We start from the raw sequence: 13760 nt of genomic DNA, 5'->3' as shown, positions 1-13760 counted from the left end.
ACTTTTGGATGCTAAACTTTTTATTCTATCTCGCAATCAACAATCTCAAGAACATTGAGGTATCTTATTTCACTAGCTTGGGAGGGTTGATTTTTCTCTTGATGTTAGCCCACTCATAAATAAGAACATACTATTAAAGAACAGTATAGAATATTCTTTCTCTCGTGCTTGATTTTACAGATTACGTTTGAAGAAAACTTTAAAATGTACCGCCAAACTAAAAAGATAAGGGGGGAAAAATGATTATACAATGCTAACAGGTTACTAAAGGTAATATTTTGTGACTTACCTTATTTCTATCACTTAATTTGATTCATCCTCAAATGAAAGTTTGGGATAGACAATTTACTCCCCGAAGCAAAAGTTTTCAGAAATTCAAGTGTTGTCAGTACCAAAACTATTAAAAACCCTCAAATTAATTACAAATTATTTTTTAAGCCGAAAAATATCTACGTTACTTGTTTTGCTTGTTCAATACAAAGTTTGTAGAAACAACTTTATTTTTTTGCGTCGGACCAGAGTAGTCTTCATGGAAAAACATAGCCGTAGTCTTCGGCAGTGGTTCCTAATTTTTTGCGACTTGGGTATCCTAAATAATTAACTTTCTTCCGGCCGATCCCGAACTTTATAAATAAAGTTTAAAGGGCTGGGATAGCCTGGTTGGTAGGGCAATGGGCCCATGGCCAAGAGCTTGTGGGTTCGATCCCCACCGTCCGAAAACTCCCCGTGCAGTAAATGGTGATTGATGCACATTAAATCTGCCAAGTCACAAAGTCCTCCATGTTCCCATAACAAATCATACCTCTGGGGATACTGATCCAGGAGTTTCCTTGTCTTCTGGATTGGGTTCAAAACTACAAGGCTACGGAGTTGAACATTAGTAGTCGTAAGCCCTAGGGTTCCGGGGAACACCATTTGGGAACTGCTGGTCTATGGCACCTCACGACTCTTGACTCTTCCTAGAAATTAAGACTACACTAGAAGGAAGAGGTCTAATAATAATTAGAGGGTAACGATGGAAATGACAGAATATCCCTTTTAGGCAATGCTTTTCAGAATTATTTCAGTTCATAGAATCAGAGCCGCGGTGGCGCAGAAGATAGAGCTCTCGCTTAGAAGATGAATCGGGCTCGAATCCCCAATGGCTGATCGATTCGAATTCCGCACCCAGCTCGCACTAATCACAGTGCTGACGTAAAATATCCTCAGTGGTAGACAGATCATGGATTTAGAATCCCGTTGCTGTCAGACTAACCGTCGAAGGTTTTCGAATTTTTCCTCTCCATGTAACGCAAATGTGGATTAGTTCCATCAAAAAGTCCTCCACGAAGGCAAAAGTCCCTTGACTTCTAGATTGGTTACAAATATACAAAGCTACGGAGTTGAACATTGGTAGTCGTCAATATTTTGCGCACGGTACAGTGCGCAACATAAAAAACGATCCAACCTGAATAACTTTTGATCTAATGATCGGATCTTCACGTTCTAGAAATCAATCTTAAGGGTTTGAGGGAGTAACCTCATATATGTTAATTAATTATTGCAGACGATATTTTAAGTTACAGAATTGGACACAAAAACATGCTTTCTCTGAATAAACTTGTATTTTTTTTTCTTTCTTTTTTTTTCTTCGAAGGATTCAGATTTGTGACCACAAAATTATAGGGAGCAGCCGCATTCTGGGAAGTATGATCCCCATTTGATTAGAAGAACGGTTCGAAGTTTGGATGTTAATTTTATTTGATGTTTATTTCGTCAGACCTCGAGAATCTTCTGTTCGAACTTGAAATTTTTTGTACATAATTATAAAATTCATTTATCCAAAGATAATTCCATGCAAATTTTAACTTTTAGTAAATATTTATTACTTTTTATAATTTTATTTCGAAATGGCCGAAGAAAATTTGAACAGTAGGGTATATAATTTTTTATATTATTTTAAAGAAGGTAATTTTGCATGTCAAAATACAAAATTTCAGCAAAATCGGCCGAATGGTCCTTGAGAAATCGAAGTTTAAAAATACGTCTTCTTTAAAATTCGATTTCTTAGGAGCTATTCGACCGATTTCGCTCAAATTTTGTGTTTTGTCATGCAAAATTGCTTTTTTCAAAATGATGTAAAAAATGTACACCTTACCGTTCCATTTTTTTTACTATTATTAAATAAAATAACAAAAAAATCATAAATATTTTTTGAAAGCTATTTTTTGTATGGAATTATACTCGGATAAACGAATTTTATAAGTGCGTGCAAAAATGTTTCAATTCTCTTAAAATAATGCTTGAGATAGGACAAAATAATCAAAAAATAAAATTAACTTTAAAGAGTATAAACTTTGTACCACTTTCTTGACCTAACTATGGGGATCATATATTCTAGATTTTGGGGGTCAGATATTCGAATCTGTTGGAAAAAAAGGCATGTTTATTCAGAATAAGGTCCAAATTTTTAACTTAAAATGTCGTCTGCACTAATCAATTAGCATATCTGTTTCCCCCCCTCTCGAACCATTCAGTTTGAGTCATAGAACGTTAAGATCTATTCGTTAGATCAAAAGTTATTCAGGATGGTCCGTTTTTTATTTTGCGCACTGTACCTTAATGGAAGCTATTCTGAAATGGTGATGTACATTTTCTTTTGTATTTCTCTTATAAATAAAACATTTTCCTTTAACGTAAAGTATTCTCATGAATTTTACATTATTTCATATATCATAAAAAAAGAACGAAAAATTTAATGGAATGGGTGAAAAAGAAAAATTCGGGGTAAGGAGAACGTTCTTTTTCACCATATTTCTAACACAACAACCCCAGAGATGTTTTTGTTATCTTTATCACGTGGCATCTTTTTTCCGGATGCCTGATTGAGGAACGGGCCCGCTGTGCGCGATAATCCCAATCAATCGAAGAGCCCCCCTCCCCAGAGAAGTTCTTAACTCGTCATTTATGGGGGGGGGGGGGGCAGTCTCCTGCAAGAGGAGAACACATCTGTTTTCCAGGATATCATTCGAATACAGTCAGCTGAGGACCTGTACGATGATTTATTCTTATTTTCGGAAATTACAATGCCAAGTTTCTTCTTTTTAAATGTATAATTCTTTCAAAAAAAAAAATTTTTTTTATTTTACTTTTTTTTTATTTTTTTTTTTTATAAAAAGAGCAAAATTTTTTGTAACACGTACTTGATTTTGATTTCTTCAGTTTATCTTGAGAGGAAGCTATACAGCAGGATAAATTTTTCATCGCAAGTTTTTTTCCTAAAGAAGTAATTTAAAATTTGAAGTATAGAAAGAGTTAAGGCCTATTTGGAGTAATTCATAAAGTTTCAATTGCTGAAAAAAAATTAAAAATAAAATGCAAACAAATCATTGAAAGAGAGTTTCCACATAACGAAATCCTAAATTAACATTGCATAATTTTTTTCTTTTTTTTAACCATTCGTAAAATGGGTCTTGTTTTGGGCTTTATGGCGTGCGTACTTTTCAAGAGTAATAGTAAACAGAGCGCATGCGTCGTCACTGCATGCGTTGCTATGGAGACTGCTCCTGCTTGATAATTTTTTTTAGGATTCTTTTTCTTTCTTTTTCTTTTCACCAGCAGCCATTCTTAATGTATTTACATAATAATAATTTAAAGTATTTTAATATTATTATTACCTTACAATTACTGTCTTGACGGTGATTTTCAATATAAATCTGAATACTGAGGAAGAAAAAAGTATTTTGTGACGTCTTGAAACACGTATATAGGCAAGATTTTGGAAAATCAATCCGACGACAAACATCAATTGAGACAGTTTTTGCAACCCATGATTTGAAATATTGTGGCGTTTATCGGAGTCTAACCAGAAAAAAAAAATCACTTGACCAACGGGTAACCAATGATTGTAAAAAGTGATCAAAATTTTTTTTTACTACTTTAATCCTTTTCTTAAGTTAATTTTCAGCTTTATTTAAACGACAATTTATTCTATATCAGTTTATTTATTTATTTTTTTCATTTTGATATTTTGAAATTTTCTTTTCAGTAATTGAAACCTCATGGCTTATTCTTGCTCAATCTGATCTCACTTTTTCTATACCTCAAATTTTAATTTGAAGGTAGAATTAGAATTTGTGATAAAGCATTTCTCTCGTGGTAAAGCATCCTCTTAATATCTATCTGATCAGAGTATTTCAAGATAACCACAATAATAAATGTTAGAATCTTGTCAGAATCTTTGTCAAAATTAAAGTAAAAATAAGTATTGTATTAAGGGTCGAAGTTAATTGTTTTAGCGAAGAAGAAACAAAAACGTTACCGAAATAAGGCATCACTATTGATAAAGGCAGGACTGAAAGCATCATAACCTGTCTGATCACCTGAAGAAACAGTTGAAGGACGATTATTACGGATGGCAATTTCTGCACTAAACGCTGAAAGCTCTTGACTGCCTATACTTCCGGGTTAAAGTTTTTGGCGTGTTTTGAAGCCGTTCGGCTTACAACGTGATTATTGTGTTTTGAAACTCTCTTGAGTATGTATACGTTTATTTGTTAACTGATTTATTATTTGTGTTGTTGTTGTTGTTACTTTACGTCGCACTAGATCTGCACAATGGGCTATTGGCGACGGTCTGGGAAACATCCCGGAGGATGATCCGAAGACATGCCATCACAATTTTGATCCTCTGCGGAGGGGATGGCACCCCCGCGTCGGTAGTCCGACGACCTGCGCGCGAAGTCGAGCACTTTACGGTAGCACAGTTTAACGAGGACCCATACCTCACACCCTCGGTCCCTATGCAGACTGATCCAAGTGGTCACCCACCCGCACACTGACCGTAGCCAGTGATGCTTGACTTCGGTGATCTGCTGGGAACCGTGTCTTAACGATCAGTCCACTGCGGGACTATTTGTGTTTAAAAGAGGAATGATTATAAGATTCGTCATTTGAAGATCTGTCATTTCAAGACGTAAGAATTGTCATTTGAAGAAAGAATCGTTATAAGACTCACGTTGTTAACAATATACCAACTTCGAAATTTAAACGTAAATGATAATTTTTAAAATGCACTTAATCTCGCTGCTCAAACAATATGCTTACACTAGTGTATGATGGTGCATCGCTTGCATCAAGATAAAACAGTGATAAACAAGTTAAAAGAGGCCAAATCAGGACTGCCAAAAAAGCGAGTTCTTTCAAAATCTAGCAAACATGTCACCATTTTTTAAACAATATATCTCTAAATAACTAAAACAAATTTTCACTTCAAACTCACCAGAATTACTTAATTTCATTAATATCTTATGAAATACAGCAGATTTGAGATCGGAAATTACATAATTTATTTCTTTTATTGGTCCCGCAGTGGACTGATCGTTAAGACACGGTTCCCAGCAGATCACTGAAGTCAAGCATCACTGGCTACGGTCAGTGTGCTGGTGGATGACCTCTTGGATCAGTCTGCGTAGGGACCGAGGGTGTGCGGTATGGGTCCTCGCTAAACTGTGCTACCGTAAAGTACTCGACTTCGCGCGCAGGTCGTCGGGCTACCGAAGCGGGGGTGCCATCCCCTCCGCAGAGGATCAAAATTGTGATGGCATGTCTTCGGATCATCCTCCGGGATGTTTCCCAGACCGTCGCCAATAGCCCATTGTGCAGCTCTAGTGCGACGTAAATTAACAACAACAAATTTCTTTTATTGAAAACAAAATTATCTGTTTGAAAATATCGTCTCTCAGAATAAGCCGCAATAAGCAGTTGTATGCTTCCTAACCGGAAGTAGAGCAGGTCAAGAGCTCGAGATTATTGATGTTTACATTTATATTGAAAACACCATACATAAACACCTCCAAGTTTCCTTCAGTAGGTTAAGTTCAGTATGTAAGTAAGTTAATTTCCCTTCTGTAAGGAAGTTTCCAAATAAACTGCTGTTTGTAGAAAATGCAACACCATGAAGGAATCATCAGAATCAAATGAAATTCGCAGCAAATGTCAATTATAGGATATTATGCAAATTAATAAAGTTTCAGAGCCATCGCAAGTGCGTGGCGCGCGCAGCGCCCTCTGAATTGATGCTGAAAGCGTATAAATAAAGTGCTGTAGCGGGACGTTGAAAATAGTCTATGATTATTTGTTAGTGGCAAACGTTTAGTGAGACCTGAGTATGCCTCCACGACGGAAGAATAAGAAATTCAAGCAACTTACGGAGTTTGAACGAGGGAGGATAATCGGCCTTCGAGAAGGAGGATTTTCCTATCGCGCAATAGCAGCTCGTATGCAGCGGAACAGTTCCACAGTGATGCGAGTTTGGAAGCAGTGGACCGACGAGCACCGAACAACTCGAAAAACAGGCACTGGACGACAGAAGGTGACGTCAGAGCGCGATGATCGGCACCTGCTCCGCATGGCGGTGAATGATCGCACAGCTTCCTCCAGGCAGCTGGCAGCACATTGGTCTACTGCTACAGGTGTACAATTGTCGGCTTCGTCAATTCGTCGTTGTCTGCTGCGCCGTGGATTGCGTGCAAGGGTGCCATTATACAGGATTCCCCTCACGGCGGATCATCGACGGCTGCGTCGGCAGTGGGCTCTTGAGCACAGAGACTAGCGAGCTGATTGGCACCAAGTTGTCTTTTCAGATGAATCACGCTTCAATTTGTGGACCCATGATGGCCGTGTTCGTGTTAGACGTTATGCCGGTCAACGCTGCCTTCCTGAGTGTATTATTGAACGACATAGTGGTCGAACACCCGGAGTTATGGTCTGGGGTGCGATTTCGTATCATGGACGATCCAATTTGATACGAATTGAGGGTAATCTCAATAGCAACAGATACGTCCGTGAAGTGCTACAGCCCGAAGTCGTTCCTTTCCTTCAAGGCATCCCTGGAGCTATCTTTCAGCAGGATAATGCACGCCCACATGTTGCGCGGACTGTTAGAGACTTCTGTTCAGCACAACGCATGCAACTTCTTCCTTGGCCTGCTTATTCGCCGGATATGTCGCCTATTGAGCACGTGTGGGATATGGTTGGTCGGCGTCTCACTCGTGATCCGCGTCCTGCAGTTTCCAAAGACGAACTTTGGTTGCGCATACAAGCGATATGGAATTCTCTTCCTCAAGCAGATATTCAACATCTGTTTGACTCCATGCCACGTCGTATAGCAGCACTTATTGCAGCGCGTGGTGGCTGCACCAAATACTGATTTCGGACGCTTAATTTGTTTCTTTTGTTTTGAAAATTTCATCATTTATTTGTATCAGTACAAGTCGTTTCTGCATTAAATTTCATTTGATTCTGATGATTCTTTCATGGTGTTACATTTTCTACAAACAGCAGTTTAAGTTTCGATGTTATACAGTGCCTTTTTCCTCAGAAACCATTCGTTAGACTTTATATATCTGTTTATTTTCCTTGCTTAAACATTTTCTCAAATAGATTTTTGATAAAAAAAAAATCTTTGTTTTTGTGCAATTTTTGTAATAAGAATGTTTGAATCATACAAATTGGTTTTCATCAGTTTAAGCTGTAATAAAAATAGATTTTTAAAAAAATACGAAAACTGAAAAACGAGTAGTTTTAAATTACTAAAACAAAACCACAAAATGCATTATTTTATTGCTTTACAGTTTTGAGGAAAAAATTCATAGAATTTCTAAAACTATCAAGCGCTTTTTCTCCTAATATAATAAATCAACCCCTTCATTTTCTACCTTTTTTAAAAAGATATTGTGCTGCCTAATAATACCATATCACCAAAAGATTCTTATGAGCCATGATGGCTCAGGGGATAGAGCGTTTGCCTTCCAATAAGGTGAACCGGGTTCGAATCCCAACGATGTCTGGTCGATACGAATTCCGCATCCAGCTTGCACCGAACACAGTGCTGACGTGAAATATCCTCAGTGGTAGACGGATCATGGATTAGAGTCCCTTTTCCGTCACGCTAACCGTGGGACGTTTTCGTGGTTTTCCTCTCCACGTAATGCAAATGAGGGTTAGTTCCATCAAAAAGTCCTCCACGAAGGCAAATTTCACCCAATACTTGATCGAGGAGTTTCCTTGTCTTCTGGATTGGGTTCAAAATTACAAGTCCACGGAATTGACCGGGATAGCCTGGTTGGTAGGGCACTGGGCCCATGGCCAAGAGTTTGTGAGCTCGATCCCCGCCCGAAGACTCCCAGTGTAGTAAATGGTGACTAATGCATGATAATCTGTCGAGTCGCAAAGTCTACCATGTTCCCATAACAAACCAATACCTCTGGGGGTACTGATCCAGGAGTTTCCTTGGCTTCTGGATTGGGTTTAAAATTACAAGACTACGGAGTTGAACATTAGTGGTCGTAAACCCAAAATTGAGTCGGCTGTTCAACGACGCATGCAATATAAAATAAAATACAGGCAGGATGGTATTATCGCAAAACAGAGAGCAGCGGGGATAGTGCCTTTGTTCTTTGTATGAATTTATAAACACGAATATTGATAGTACACGAAATAATATAATATATACTAATACGAGGGTTGCTATTTATATTTCTGGCCTAATAATGAAAAAACAAATATGTAGGATCGAAATAGGTTTTATTGTTTTTCAAAATATTCTCCATTATGATCAATAAACTTTTGCATGCGTTTGAACCAATTTTCAAAGCACTTTTTCCAGTCCGATTGACGTAACTCCAAAACATGCGTTTTGAATGCATCAACCGCTTCTTCGGGGGTCGAAAATCGTTGTCCACGTAATTTATTTTTGATGTGTGGGAATAAGAAGAAGTCATTGGGTGCCAAATCAGGGATTTACGGCGGATGATCCATCAGTTCGATCTTTCGCTCCATCAGAAATGCCGTTGTTTGAATCGATGTGTGAGAGCTCACATTGTCATGATGAAGAATGATTCGCCTGTTCTTCTGCTTTTTTCGAATTTCTCCGATGACTTCTGGCAAACAAATGGTCGTGTACCTTTCAGATTGACCGTCCTGCGTTGCTCTAACGCCACTGTTGCCACATGACCGTTAATGCCGAAGAAACAGGCAATCATTTGTTTCGATGTGCTTCTTCCTCGAACAACTTTTGTTTGTTTTGCCTCGTCTTGGAAGACCCATACAGTTGATTGCTGTTTTGTTTCCGGCTCATATGCATAGATCCATGATTCGTCACCTGTGTAGATGTTATACGCAGCCTTTGATGTACCTTGAACGTATTTTTCCAACATTTCCTTGCACCAATCGACACGATCCTTTTTTTGAGCGTTTGTCAGATTATGCGGGATCCAACGCGAACAAATTTTTTTTACGCTCAAATGTTCATGCAATATTTTATTGATGCTAGTCATACTAATGTCCAAAGACGCTTCTATCTCACGGTATGTCACAGGACGATCTTGCTTTATCAGTTCACACACAGCATCGATCTTTTCTGGCACAACCAACGGATTTTGGACGACCTGCACGGGATTCGTCCTGGATCGAACATCGACCACGATTAAATTCGTTGTACCATTTTTTTACAGTGCTGTAGGATGGCGCTATATCGCTGAATAAAGAATTAAGTTCATCGAAGCACTCTTGTCTTGACAATCCACGTCGAAAGTTATGAAAAATAATAGCACGAAAATGTTCACGATTCAATTCCATTTTTTGAAAGAGAAGAACTTTTCAATTTAGTGTCAACAACACAAATGAAGCTATAATGGTAAATCGTCTGCTGAATTTATGTTTAAAAATATCAAACTTTCGATTAAAATCGTCTGCGGTCGCCTAGCAACACTTACTGTTGCCAAGGCCAGAAATATAAATAGCAACCCTCGTAATAGCAAATTAGTTCTTAGTGTGTTAGTGTGTTCAACATTTCCTTGCACCAATCGACACGATCCTTTTTTTGAGCGTTTGTCAGATTATGCGGGATCCAACGCGAACAAATTTTTTTTACGCTCAAATGTTCATGCAATATTTTATTGATGCTAGTCATACAAATGTCCAAAGACGCCTCTATCTCACGGTATGTCACATGACGATCTTGCTTTATCAGTTCACACACAGCATCGATCTTTTCTGGCACAACAACGGATTTTGGACGACCTGCACGGGATTCGTCCTGGATCGAACATCGACCACGATTAAATTCGTTGTACCATTTTTTTACAGTGCTGTAGGATGGCACTTTATCGCTGAATAAAGAATTAAGTTCATCGAAGCACTCTTGTCTTGACAATCCAGGTCGAAAGTTATGAAAAATAACAGCACGAAAATGTTCACGATTCAATTCCATTTTTTGAAAGAGAAGAACTTTTCAATTTAGTGTCAACAACACAAATGAAGCTATAATGGTGAATCGTCTGCTGAATTTATGTTTAAAAATATCAAACTTTCGATTAAAATCGTCTGCGGTCGCCTAGCAACACTTACTGTTGCCAAGGCCAGAAATATAAATAGCAACCCTCGTAATAGCAAATTGGTTCTTAGTGTGTTCTTAGTATAATGGTTTATAGTGAAAAAATTTACAACAAAAAAAAAGTTTAGCCTGATTTCACGCATGTGAAATTCGAACTAGTTTATGACATAATCTTTGAGTACCAATTTTGAAATGTTTATGAAATTAAGGTTTAGGTATTTTTTATGTTGTACAAAACGCAAAATTAAAAATTGATCATCCTAAATAACATTCATTCTAGGACTCAATCTTAATGGTTCGTCAAGGTGGCATCAAATATTAATTTTTGCAGAAGAAACTTTAAGCTACGGAATCAGACACAAAAACATATCTTTTTTTTCGGCCCATTTAGATTTCTAGCCCACAAAATGTAGGGAGTAATCGCATTTTGAGGAATATAGTTCTAACAGCTAGGTCAAGGGCCATTAATTTTAATTTTACTTTACGCGTAAGCAAATCTATGAGAACTTTGTAAGCAAATTTAAAAGTTTTTGCATACAGTTGTAAAATTTGTTTATCCAAAGATAATTCCATGCAAAATATAACTTTCAGTGAATATTTTTTTTTTTATCATTTTATTTAATAATAGCAAAAATCATTTTGAATTGCAAGAAATAAAATTTTTTACATCATTTCAATGAATGCAATTTTAATTAGCAAAATAAAAAATTTGAATTAAATCGATCGGACAGATCCTGAAGAATCAAATTTCAAAAATGCGACTTTTCAAAATTCGATTTCTGTGATATTCTTTGAAATTTTATATTTCGCCATTAAAAATTTTGTTCTTTAAAATTAGGTGAAAATTGTATACCTTATAATTTAAGCTGCTTTCTGACTATTATTAAATAAAATAATAAAAAATATTTATTAAAAGTTATGTTTTGAATGGAATTATCTTTGGATAAACGAATTTCATAATTGCGTACAAAAATATTTAAAATCGCATAAAAAGTTCTCAAGATACGGGGAAATGGGCGAAAAATTAAATTTGCATTAAGGAATCCAAACTTTGGATTGCTCTCATGTCCTGTACCTTTTTATGTCTGATTTCGTTACTTAAAATATCGTCTGCACTATATATTTGGCATATTTGAAGTCACCCCTTCAAATGCTGAAGGTCAAGTTAATAACTCATTTTAAAAACAAAATATTTAAAAGCAAAATATTCGTACTAATTCTGTCAAACAATTGCTCTTTTGTCGACTTTATACATTTTTTTGCACAGTTACAATTCTACACCTCAAAATTGTATTTCTAACACTTTTATATTTGAGAACAGTTTTATAAGTGTAGTGTGAGACGAAATCAAACTTTAACCTACTTGTAAACATAAAATATTAATCGCTTGACAATCGAAAATTTTATTGCGAAATAATTCATGAACGGGGTAAGTTTGACGCAAGCTTTATCATTTGCTGGAGTTCTACACTCTACTACTACATTCTACTAACTGCACTCTTTGACATGTGTATGAATGCTCGATTCGGTATTAACTTGAAATCATACAAATTTTAGAGTTGCTCCATTCCAAATAAGTAAGCAATTTCTGTAAAAAAATTTAGGATAAAATTACGGTAAAATGTACCAGCATCCTGAGTACGGCATCTGTAAATTTCCTTTTACTCTAAAATCCATGTTTCCCGTAAAATTTCATATCGTAATTTACTGTAATATTTATTTGCGGTAATTTCGTGATTTTACAGTAAATATCCCTGTAAAAATTAAGGTATATCAGATTTTTATTTCGTAAAACTTCTCGGGGAAAAATGGCTTTTACAGTGAGTATTGGCAAACTGACTGTATGTACTTTTTATCATAATTTGATCCGACATTTTTTTACAGTGTATATCTCAGTTTTTACAGTGTAGATACTCTGCAAGAACTGTGAATCAAGCGTTTTTGCATACCTCAGAGGTTGCAGTTAAATCTTAACACCAATGATTGATAAAATTTACATCTAACCAATCTACAGATCTTTGGTGAAAAGGTCGTGTTTTCTAGATCTCCGTAAATTTGGCGAATACTTATTGTATATTTAAACTATTTAGCTAAATTTTTATGCAAAATGCTGGTGAGACACGTTTTAAGCGTATAGCAAATGCTTTCGAACCATCATTAGAGTTTAAAGGCTAATAATTGTGCGATTTCAAGATAGTATCTAACAATATTGCGGCAAAGATGTTGGATTGTTTACATGAAGTTTACTGGTGAAATGTGAGCTCTTGTTCAATTAAATTAAATCGTATTTAAATCGCCGACCGGGCTGTGTAGGGTCAGGGAACTGACAACATCAGAAAGATTTTGGGTTCAAATCCCGGGTAAGGCATGGATGTTCTTTCACTCTCTGTACCATCTGTCCTGGAGCAGCGTTGGCCCAACTAATATAGTGCTCCTGAAAGAGTGGCCTAGAAATCTGCCCTTCAGATGCCTGTAGTGACGAAAGGTCATTCCCCAGGTGGCCATTGGAAGAAAAAAAATGTTCAATTAAATTGACAAACTGGCCATAACATGCATCATATAATATCAAGTAAGTTTCAATCATCTTGTGAAGAATATTGGATGTGATAGATTATTTGCCAAGCAATTTCAATTTTCTTGTAGGACTAAATTGAAAAAACTGCTCATATATAAACTGTTATAAAATGCATGTATGTTTTTAGTTGTGTAAGGAAGATATTTATGTTCTCATAAGATTGGAATAAATCTGTCAATAGAATAAAATAATTCTATATTTAATTTCTGTTCTCTTCGGTTTTGTTGTCCCGCAGTGGACTGATCTTTAAGATACGGTTCCCAGCAGATCACCGAAGTCAAGCACCACTGGCTGCAATCAGTGTGCGGGTGGGTGACCACTTGGATCAGTCTGCGTAGGGACCGAGGGTGTGTCGTATTGGTCCTCGTTAAACTGTTCTACCGTAAAGTGCTCGACTTCGCACGCAGGTCGTCGGGCTACCGAAGCATGGGTGCCGTCCCCTCTACAGAGGATCAAAATTGCGCTGGCGTATCTTCGGATCATCCTCAGGGATGTTTCCCAGATAGTCGTCAATAGCCCATTGTGCAGCTCTAGTGTGACGTAAATGAACTACAACTACAACAACAACTTCGGTTTTGTTCGAATTTATCTTTTTTATTTTCCTTGGCGGCAGAACTTTGAGAAAACTTGTTAACTTGGAAAAAGGGTTCCTTCATACAATTTTTAGGGTCGTTCAACATTGAATTCGGAGAAATGTTACACCACAGTTTTTACAATGTGCTAGAATGTTTAGAAGTAGGTTGCTATCATTAGGTAACTCAAAATAATTTTTTATTTAAAATCATCAAATTTAGTAGTTTTTTAGTTTTG

The sequence above is a fragment of the Parasteatoda tepidariorum genome, chromosome 3 (assembly GCF_982258835.1).
Source record: "Parasteatoda tepidariorum strain Cologne lab strain chromosome 3, Ptep-v5.0, whole genome shotgun sequence".
NCBI lineage: Eukaryota > Metazoa > Arthropoda > Arachnida > Araneae > Theridiidae > Parasteatoda > Parasteatoda tepidariorum.
Note: the sequence above shows the minus strand (reverse complement) of the source record.